Source organism: Apis dorsata, unplaced genomic scaffold (genome assembly GCF_000469605.1).
Source record: "Apis dorsata unplaced genomic scaffold, Apis dorsata 1.3 scaffold_149, whole genome shotgun sequence".
Classification (NCBI taxonomy): domain Eukaryota; kingdom Metazoa; phylum Arthropoda; class Insecta; order Hymenoptera; family Apidae; genus Apis; species Apis dorsata.
Window position 1 is genome coordinate 256547 of NW_006263440.1, and position 8381 is coordinate 264927.

The 8381-nt window shown below is 44.1% G+C and overlaps 1 protein-coding gene and 1 long non-coding RNA gene across 8 annotated transcripts in view; both read right to left on the reverse strand.

Annotated features, from left to right (window-relative positions):
- LOC102680429 overlaps positions 1 to 3190 on the reverse strand; it is a 26964-nt gene extending 23774 nt beyond the window's left edge. The window contains exon 1 of the long non-coding RNA XR_004150091.1: positions 3064 to 3190. This is a non-coding gene — a long non-coding RNA (uncharacterized LOC102680429). The remainder of the gene's footprint in view (positions 1 to 3063) is intronic.
- The window catches only part of LOC102680513 (fasciclin-3), a 310068-nt gene that overhangs the window by 207775 nt on the left and 93912 nt on the right, over positions 1 to 8381 (reverse strand). The window lies entirely within an intron of this gene.

The window sequence follows — 8381 nt, forward strand, 5'->3', positions numbered from 1 at the left end:
CGTCGTTAACCTGACCGAGCGAAAAACAGGGCCTCGAATACCTTTGCCGGGCAATTCATTCGATTGTCAAGAAAGTTTAAAACGACTTGTCACCGGGCCCTTGTTCGTCTTAACTGTTTCCCTGTTTCCCAGAACTTGGAAGTCCTTAGAGACAGTCCTCGACGATATAATAACGACAATTATCGTTATATAAGTTCGAGCTCCCTTCCTCCAACCAACTCCTCTCGTTTAATCCGTCGCCGAGATTCTGGAAACGAATTTTATACGCGAGATGGTTACGCAAAAATTTTCCACCGGAACTTTCTATGGTCGGCGACCATATTTCTCTCTCTCTCTCTCTCTCTCTCTTTCTCCTCCTTTTTCTCTCCTCCGTTCCTTTTTGCGCGAAATTCGTGTACAAATATCCTGGCGGAGGAAAGGAGAAAGGCGGGGTTCGGGCAGCCGCGAGGGACGCAATTTTCACGTTGGAAAGTTTTTTCCGGAATCGGCGCAATTAACGAAACTCGTTCGAGAGTCGCGGGAAAAGCGTGGCTGGCCGCCGATTAAAATTAAAGTTTCCGGCTATTTCCCGAGATTTTCTTCTCATTTCGTCATCGACGTCCTCGTTAATCTTCCCTTGAGAGGGAATTACCACCTACCTCTGGACAGAGGACGATACCAAAGTTTTATTATCACCTATTCGATTCTTCGTCTTACTTTTCGGATTTTTGGATCACCGGAAATTTTTACTCGGTCGTTAAAATTTTAATCGTCCTTACCACCACGATACCAAGTTTCTCGTTATATATTTGTGTATATAGAGTCTGTATCCATTAACGACCAAAGTCTGCTCTTTTTCCGTTTCCACTTCTTTTCCTCTTTTTCTCTTTTCGCGGATTCCTAGAGTAGAACTGGTCGCACAAATTTCTATTAAATTTCTACCATTAAGGGATTAGCTCGGCAGCGCGGTCGTGCATGATAATTTCACATTAGCCGTTTATACGGCACACCAGGCTCGCCTCTGTTTAAATAATTATATCGTCTCGCTCGATAATTAAGATCGCGTAAAACGAAACAAGCAGAAGGAATGGATATTTTTCCTCTCTTCGAGAGAGAAAGACAGAAAGAGAGAAAAGTTCACGGATTTTTCTTTAATCTTTCGAATGTTTGTGCTCGGCGACCGCTTTCACGGAATCTGATCCTCTTATGCGGGGAAAGCTTTCTTTCCCTCCCTCCTCTCCCTTCCTGCCGTAATTAATAATTCAATTTCATTATCCGGCTCGGTCGTGGTATCCGGCAAAGAAAATCTCGCGACACACTCGATAAATAAATCATTTCGATAAATCGTTCAAGGATTGATAGCGTTGCCACGACATTCGCTTTCGATGTAACGCGTCAACGAGACATGTTCGATCGTAACAATTCCGATTATTTGTACAGGATATAACGAGTTTCTCTTTCGTGTGAAACTGAAGATCGAATAAGAAACATTCTTTCTTTCCTTTTTCCTTTTCTTCGTTTCTTCCATCCGAGTAGAAGGGAAATTATTAATTGTTAATTAAGAAAAAGCAGAGGGAAACGCGCGTAAAAGGAAGAATTAATTACGCGCGTCGAAATACATGTCGGATGGAAATACACGTCTACGGTTCTATCAATATTGCACACGCGAATTCGCTTTATCGTCGTAAATCGCGAGGATTATTCACGAGGTATGCGTTCAAACGCGAGGGGGGGGGAGGGCAAAACAACCGCAATTACACGCCCTGAATCATCCATGATCAATGTCGTTATCCGCGGTTTAATCGAGATCCGATCAAGGAACACGTCTAATCGTTTCTCTCCTCCGTAATTATCCTTCCACGTTACTTTCTTTCGAAAATTATACAATAAATATCGGAAGAAAAGAAAAAAATTGACGAATAAGAAGCTTGTCATAGAACGATTCTACCCTTTGCCGAATTTACGACGACGATGCGCGCGGACAGGAGCAGATTGCCGAGGGCGAAGGGAGATAATCGAAACCCCGAAATCGGCATTGGCAGAGCATGAATTCTTGGGTATAGGTCAGCCTGACATTATCCACGGCAATCAGTGGCGCTGCGCAGGCATCACAATTTCGCAAGCGTTTACGAGCGGCACGAGCCACTGTAAAATTGATTTCGCAAATGGTCGTGTCTCTCCACGTACGGTAATGCAGCTGTTAAAGGTCAGAGAGCTAGAATTTCAGCGGCGCATCGTTTAACTCGGGGAAGAAAGAGACGAAGAAGTTGCCAGCCTGTCTAATTGCGCTAATGGCGCTGGGAAAAGGGGAGGGTGTGTAATTGTCAGGAATTAGTGGAAATAAATAGATTGTTCCAGAGTAATGGAATTCTCTCGCGGATTTAATCGCGAATTGTTGTTTTCTTTCAGTCCATTACTTGAACTCCGCTACTTGGAAATTTCATAATTCCCTTTGTTGCTTCTCGTATCTGGCTGCCTTCAATTATTCCCGCTCGTCGTTATCGTATCTCCTCGAAACTAGATCCGGAAAGGAATCCGTTAAGACCCAATTAAATACTATTAACTATCCTGTAACTATAATTTATTCGTTATTTGCGTTGGTCCTCTTCTTGATCGAGCGCAAACCGCGACCGCGTTAATAATTGGCCGCGTTGGTACGAACGAACGAAACAATTACAGGATTCGAGCCACTCGATTTCCAAGCCGACGAACGCGAACCACCGTTCGAATATCATCCCGGCGATCATTGGCTTCGAATTGAAAGCGAAATTGAATCGCGACGCGAGGGAAAAGAAAGGAAGAAATTTCGACGAATTTGAAAACGAAAGTGATCTCTCCTCACGAGAATTTCGACTGCTAGTCGGAAAAAGTTTCCATTTCGAAATTACGAGATTGATCCGCGGATCGGTATCGATCGACGAAACAGGTCGGACAGTGATTTTCCAAACGTTGAACGAGAATCCCTCCTCGTTAATGGACGCTTTCAATGTGCGCGTAAACATTTACAGGAAATGCATCCTGATTCCCTGGCCGTCGTTAAACACACCGGTCATAAATCATAACGTGCTCTGTATTTACACTCACGGTACTGATGCACAAGGACCGATGCGCCCTGCTTTTCATTAAATAATTGGCCGCGTGGAAAACCAAGCCAAGGGGTCGGCGACCGCGTTTTCACTGCGTGGAAATCGTCGCCCCGTTGTTAATGGATTCGTTTCGTTCGTCTTGTCTTACCTGCTGCAGAAAAAAAAAAACAAAATAATAACAAAAATAAAAATTAAACGTAACGTAAATTTGGAAACGATTTTATTCATCTTATCGCGATCGATCACGAATTTTCGCACGAGGCAAGAGATTCGGGTGAAAGTGTTTCCACGCGTTTCCAGCTGCGCTGGAAAACCGATCCAGCGTGTCAGCGTAAACGAGTTTGTGATGTTAGATCGTGTCCGGATGGGTACACGATCGCGAACTTGCACAGCCACGGATAAGACCTGGCAGGTGGCCAGCCTTCGAGGAGATATTGCACATGTTTCTTCGCCCGCATTTGCATACCAAAGCCCCGTAAAGTGTGAAACTATTGCCGGGCGAAGCCGATCCGTAGATCGCAGATTAAACGGCTGTTCGCGGCCCGCAAACCCCCTTTCGCGCCCTATTCCACCACCTTCCTTACCAATCTCGATCTTCCCTCCCTATCCGGATAAGAGAAAACGTTGCTGGAATTACGATACCCATCCAACGTGTTTTTCCTCGAAATACCTCTACCCGTAAATATTTATGCGATTCTTCGTAGGCCACCACGAGAAATCATAAATATTTTCCCGCTGGTTTATTGTATTATCCGCTTTCGCGCTTCCGCGCTTCAGCCGACCTAGCGAGTACAACGGGATAAAGGGTAAACAAGGCAAGACAAATGAATAAATTCTACCCTTATTTCTTTCTTCTCCAGACGATTCGTCATCGTATTATCTCTTAAAGAGATTAATGAACTCGCTAATAATAAGATAATAAAAATCGCCGAGATAATTACGTCATATCCAATATTCCAATAATTTTTTGAAACCTCGATTCTATTTTCACAGAAATCGACATATTGGATCATTATTGCCAAGACAAGAATCGATCGAATTTAACCAACTCTCGCCTAAGTTCGCCATTGAGCGGCACGTTTCACGATCCATTTCGTCGGATTAATTCGTCACGGTGACCCGGAGATCCAAGCCGCGTCGCGATTAACCACAATTAACCCTTATGCGAATCGCCTTAAGGGGTCACGCGCTATGCATCGTCGAAGGAAAATTGCCGCCGTGGCAATTTCGAAGGGAAATTTCGGGGAAATAACACACGTGGACACGTTTTCCAAGTTCGTATTAACACGTGTACGCATCCGCAAGTTGTCGAGGTCGATGCCTGGAGATGGAGGAGGAATTATATCGAGCCACCGCTGCGGGGAGGATCTTCGCGGTTGGGCACCGTTGCTGAGTTATTAGCCGTTTCCCTTCAGAATTACCAGTAAATTAGCATACCATTAACGCTGGCTGCACGCACTTGGGATATTCGATAATCCTCTAATCCCCCGAGTTTATCTTCGCGTGATCCTATTATCGTCGAGTGAAACGAGGCCTATATACGTACGTACGTATATACGTGTTGCTCCTCCTCGAGAAGAACGCCGAGTGGAAGAACCTTTAGAACGAGTTAACGTCGTTCGCCGCGATTCATCACTGCGCGACTCGTAGAATTGGAAAAATAAGGAGGGAAACTATAATATATATTGATCGTTGCGTGAATTCGTATCGATCTTATCGGTTTGTGCGACGCGTTTGTACGAAGGGCAGAGCAGCGAGTTAACAGCCTTTTGTGGAGGTCGAGGGTGGGGGTTGCTATTTGACGACCTTATTGACTCGCGTAGCCTGGCTCGGAATGCACCTAAAATGGCACGCCCTTCGGCTTCGAGAACCGCAGAATTGGGGGTTTCCCAATTTGACGTCCTGAGAGATCATAAAGTTTAATCGAGAACGTAATCGCACGGATGAAATAGAAATACGATTGATTTGATCGAGAGCGAGGATCGTGTAAAATTTTTTCGAAGTATCCACATTTTTAATATAGCGCGGAATAATATGAAGTGGAATGTAGGTTTTTTGAGGCGCACGAATGAGGAGAATATAGATGGGTTGGAAAGATACTGGCATATGCCGCGGACCATAATCTTCTCCCCTCATCTATTCCAAGATTATGAGGGTTTTAATGTTTCTCTTTAATGGAAGTGAGTTTTTTTCTCCCTCTCTCTTTTTCTTTTTTAATACATCCTTTGCGCGACACAGATAACATCGAAGGTAAACTCTAAACGAGCGTTTCGTACGAGAATCATCTTCGCGTAATTATAATTAAAAGAAACTTTGAAATGTTACAAGAATTCGTTAAGATGCATCCATTTTCCGTACAATTAATTTCACACGCTATACGATAATCGAAAATATATATATAAAAAAAAAAAAAGAAAAGGAAAGAAAAATAAGCAATTCCATTTTATTTAAAATGGCCAGCAACTATTTGCGCGAAATAGCCGCATTTCGACGAGTTTACGATTATTGTTTCGGCTCGATGACGCTCCACGAGGCACGTAAAGACTATCACAGCGCCGAGGAACACAGGCAAGGCTTCCTGATTCTCTTCGAGAAAACCTATTAACGCGTTCCACTTTACACCGATGCCATTATCGATTCCCCACGACCGGTATGGGAAAGGGAGAAACGACATCGAAACATCACACGTGACAACCAATTTCCATAAAATATTATTCAAATGTCAACGCCCTTAAACGCCTTCGTCCGACCAACGTCCACCAATCCGTCACAAACACACAATTTCTCCCCCTTGCAATTTTTCTCCCTTCTCTTGAAAATCTTCTCTTAATTTTTCCAGAAATTCAATCAGATTGACCAGAAAGAAAAGATCACAAACTCGAAGATACTTCACCTCACGAGGCAGCTCTGTATTAATCCGCGCGTAATTCCTCGTCGTCGAGAAACGCGGTTGATTCGCCGACACGTTTCGGGGGTGGGAAGAAAATGGATGTTCACCTCGTGATCGCGAGAGCGACGCTCAAGATGCGCGCTGGATGCGTAACTCGCGATGTTAAGCGGAAGCGCTAATTTCGGCAACGAGAGAGGAGCCTCGTCGTGGATGTGCTCAAAGTTTCAAGGTCTCCGCGAGGAGATGTTAAGGGGTCGATGTAAACCCCTCGTTTAAGACAATAATTCGCCTGTTCTCTCCCTCGATCGATTCTCGAAACGAAATTAATTAATCAATGATATCGTACGTATATCTCGAGGGTGTCCTAATCTTATTCCATCAGTTTTATATTCCATAAATGGAATACTGCTCGATGAAAATCCTAATATCTGTCGATCGAAAAGTTTCCACGCCCGGAACGGAAGTTGGTCCAGTGATTTCATAATTCTATCTGAAAAGGTTGCACAGCCATGTGCAAACATTCAACCTGCCACTCTCTTCTCTCCCGCCTGTACACCTCTCTTAATTCACGAGAGATGAAGCTCGATGATGATCATCGAAGATCACATCCGTTGCTACTTCTCTGGATCGCCGTTAATTAGGATTCAGTCCTCAAGATTCGACGGCTCGACAGGCTTCGACGAATTTATCCCACTTCCGCCGTTCCAGTTTTCGACCGAAGAAAAGTTGCCTCCATTTGCTGGTTCCTCGTCCTCGAATCTCAACCCCCGAGTCTCGGCCTTCGTCTTCTACCTCGAGGTTCGCTCTTTCTCTCGGGGGAGGGGAGGGAATACTTCTTCCCTGAGAACGGATCTGTGGGTACCATCTGGTAAGCGGAGGAGTGTCGGGACGTGTCTATTCGAGACGCACGTACCGGAAGGATTCACCGCATCTGGCTCCTTATCTCGCGAATAATCCTCGTGATTTAAGATCCTCCTCTTAACGATAACGATTAACTCGCGACGATAGTATATGTACATACCCGTACCGAATTAGCGAACTTTCCGCTTTTATGAACTATCTAAGGGAATTCTCCCTTCCTGGCAAACTTCCCTCCCCTTGATTGACGCGATAAAAGAACGAAGAGGGATGTAAGTAGTTCGTTGATGGAACAGGATGGAAAAGTTTTGAGCGAGTAATCGACTTTTGCGAGTCGATTCACTTTTGCTCGGATGGAATCGTTACAATATTTATTAACCATTTTCAATTATAGTTTTCTTCGAATCTCTGTCCCGATGAAGAAAATTTTCTCTGCCTCTTTTAAGCCGCCATTCTTGTCAAGGGATTGAAACAAAATTCGAAACACATGGAGTTATCAAGAAGAAGAAGAAGAAGAAGAAGAAGGCGCGTGCAAGGAGAAAGAGACGGGCAAGAAATCAGCGTAATGCCGGCGAAGCTGGAATCCGGTTTATTTGGCGGGTCCGTTTTGTTATTTCGAGGAAAACGCAGGGGATTGCCGAGTGTGCACGGCACACAGATTCCACGGTATGCAAATCGGAAAAACACCGAGAGCAGAAAATAAACTTTCCTGCTTTGAGACCAAACAAACATGGACGTAGTTTCGGATCCATTCTGGGAAACTTCCGTATTCCTGGATTCAATATCTGGCATCTAGATAACAGACGTTCCATCGAACGGATTTAAACACCGGCGGAATAATCTTACTTAGTCGACGATTATAGAATATAATTTTTCTACGAATTAGATGTCTATCTCTCTCCACTCGCGATGGGAATACATTAATGAATTATCGTATTGAAGATACATACATTTTTTAATCATTTTCGTTGCTGGAATGGAACCGTCTAAAATCGCAATTTATTTCCAAAAATTCATTCCATTGCCATTATCCAAGCAACCGACACTTAACTTTTCCAATTTAAACAGTCGACCACGAAATCAAACTCGTTATTTCTCTGATCGCGTTCTAAATAATCATCGAATTAAAACGAGCGATTCCAACCTCTAATAAATTCCATTAAATCCTCCATTAAGATCCCGCCACTCAGATATCCATGGAACAACACGCGACCTTTCTTCTTGGCTGAAACCAACCAACCAAACCTTCGTTAGATACGATTCAACGTCTCTAAGTGTGGTGCATCCGTCTTCCATTAGAAACGAGCCAGATACACCTCTTTGTTTCCTCTTTGCGCCCCGTGACAACAGTTTTAAACCGACTCCAACGAGTTGTCTTCGGTTCAGAACGATCTTATCATCCTCCTGATAACCCCACCACAGACTCGCAAATCTCAGTCAACGTTTAACGCTTTTTCATTGTCGTCGGAATCAGCCAACCTGGAAATTCAGCGAATTCAAGTGGACGATTGCGTTTACGACGATTTACGACGGTTCGCGGACCCTCTCTCTCTCTCTCTCTCTCTCTC